Genomic DNA, 1,395 nt, shown 5'->3' with positions numbered 1-1,395 from the left:
AAACACTTCCAACACGTATCGTCAGCTCACCTTTAGATAGTCTCCGTTTATTCCGCAGCTTTTGTTTCGAGTTACTAACACTTAGCAACCGAACCGGTATCTAATACCCTGGTGCTACTAGGAGTACTTGTAAAGTACACATTAACATAATGTATATCCAATATACTTCTATCGACCTTGCCAGCCTTCTTATCTACCAAGTATCTAGGGTAATTCTGCACCAGTGGTTGTTCCCCTTATTACAGAAACACTTAGTCTTGGGTTTGGGTTCAACCTTGGGTTTCTTCACTAGAGCAGCAGCTGATTTGCCGTTTCATGAAGTATCCCTTCTTGCCCTTGCCCTTCTTGAAACTAGTGGTTTCACCAACCATCAACAATTGATGCTCCTTCTTGATTTCTACTTTCGCGGTATCAAACATCATGAATACCTCAAGGATCATCATATCTATCCCTGATATGTTATAGTTCATCACGAAGCTCTAGCGGCTTGGTGGCAATGACTTTGGAGAAACATCACAATCTCATCTGGAAGATCAACTCCCACTCGATTAAAGCGATTGTTGTACTCAGACAATCTGAGCACAAGCTCAACGATTGAGCTTTTCTCCCTTAGTTTGTAGGCTAAGAAAATTGTTGGAGGTCTTATACCTCTTGACATGGGCACAAGCCTGAAATCCCAATTTCAGCCCTCGAAACATCTCATATGTTCCGCGACGTTTTGAAAAACGTCTTTGGTGCCTCAACTCTAAACTGTTTAACTGAACTATCACGTAGTTATCAAAACGTGTATGTCCGATGTTCGCAACATCCACAGACGACGATTGGGGTTCAGCACACTAAGCGGTGCATTAAGGACATAAGCTTTCTACTGTCCGCATGATCGCTACTGTCAACTTTCAACTATATTTTCTCTAGGAACATATCTTAAACAGTGGAACTAAAGCGCGAGCTTACGACATAATTCAAAATAACTGAAATAATTATGTAGTAACACTAATATTCTAGAATAATTAGTTATACCATTGTTTGACCATAGTTTGACCACACAGTTTGAATTTTTTTCGATTTTTTCCACTCTAGATCTTAAAAGCCTCGTAACTTTTTTTCTGTTAGGTTTTTGAGGATTTTAAAAATGTTTAACGGGGTTCCCCCCGCTAAATTTGGATGTAACTTTTCGAGTAGATGATTTTTCATATAAAAAACTTTTTCATCCGAGTTAGTATGCAAAAGTTATGCCCATTTTACTAAATTCTAGAGAGATTTTGCAAATAAAGTCGAAATTCACATTTGCAAATTTTCCCAACAACTAGACCAGATATCACATGGGAAACTTATTTTCTTTTATTTTTTTGACATTTTCATCATTTTCTTTTATTTTTTAGAAAACTGAAAAGG

Source organism: Triticum aestivum, unplaced genomic scaffold (assembly GCF_018294505.1).
Source record: "Triticum aestivum cultivar Chinese Spring unplaced genomic scaffold, IWGSC CS RefSeq v2.1 scaffold117689, whole genome shotgun sequence".
Classification (NCBI taxonomy): domain Eukaryota; kingdom Viridiplantae; phylum Streptophyta; class Magnoliopsida; order Poales; family Poaceae; genus Triticum; species Triticum aestivum.
This window is presented reverse-complemented; position numbering follows the sequence as displayed.